This window comes from Chenopodium album, chromosome 14, assembly GCF_948465745.1.
Source record: "Chenopodium album chromosome 14, dcCheAlbu1.1, whole genome shotgun sequence".
In the NCBI taxonomy this organism is placed as follows: Eukaryota; Viridiplantae; Streptophyta; class Magnoliopsida; order Caryophyllales; family Amaranthaceae; genus Chenopodium; species Chenopodium album.
The window spans coordinates 10,208,363-10,209,643 of record NC_137847.1 but is presented as its reverse complement, the minus strand read 5'-3'; positions in this window follow the sequence as shown (position 1 = coordinate 10,209,643).

The following is a 1,281-nucleotide window of genomic DNA, read 5'->3' as shown; positions in this document are numbered from 1 at the left end:
ATAAAATATAGAGGTAGTGGGGTAGGTGGAAGAATAAAAAATTGTAAAAAGTAAAAGTAGTTGAGAGAATTGGAGTAGATAGAATATGAAATTTATAAAATATGATTTATGTTGGGTCCACTAGTTGAGATAAATGAATTAAATATTGTAAAATCTTTCTAAATAAGGAAATGGAGAAAATATTTAAAAACGATCGAAAAAGGAAAGTTGAGCAAGTATTTAAAAATAGAGGGAATATATTTAAAAATAGGTACGATAGTCGTAGTAGAGAAAAATATAATGATGTAAAAAAACAGCTAACAAGTATAAATCCCTATTCACTTCACCTTATTTTTGCTAAACTGGATCTCTATTACTCCCTCTATCCCCAAAACTTCGACCCTTTTGGGTTGATTTCGCGGTTATTAAGAAACTCAAATAAAAAGAAATAAAAACATATTGGAAAGATAAATTTACATGGGGTTTGTAAAAAATTAGAGATATATAGTATTAAAAATATACGCTATGAAAAAACAAAATGTTACATGGGAAAACTAATTTTGCACAAATATTGTTGTAAATTGATTTTGGATTAGTATTAAAAATTTTGCACAAATAAAGTATTAAAAATATACGCTATGAAAGGTAATCACACGACCTTAATTAATTTTTGGATTTGTTTGATTATAAATCATTAGTATATATTAATTGTACTCCGTATTGTTATATGTAAATTTTATAATTTGTGAATTATATATGATCATGATTAGTGTGTGGTATAATATGATTCTAATTGCCGTATTATTTTTGTGGTATTGATTGATTGTGTTATTTTTCTAGGGTTTTTAATGTATTTGTTATAGGGAGTATTGTTTTATCGAGGTTTAGGGTTACTAATATAATATTGGGTTGAGAATTGATTATATTTGGGTATTAGTTTTATTGCTTGTAAGAGTTGAGACATTTTATGAATTGAGTATGTTGTGTTATATTATTTGGGAACATGTGCCATTGAGATAGTTTATGAATGATTATTTGATCGGGTATGAGATCAAAAATTTGAGAATGGTTATTTTATTCTTGGTTTGAGGCTCGGCGTTTATTACCTTAGTCCTTGGCATATTGGTAAAAGGATGATACTCATCAGTTAAGAATGAGGTATAATCCTTATTTATATTTTTCTAAGGTCCCCTACGGTGGGATTGACCCATATGTGGTATGGTTTAAGGTATTTTTCTGGTCATTGAGAGTATTCAAGTTTTTATACTTATTGGTTTGTTATTCAAATTACCTCATGTCCAA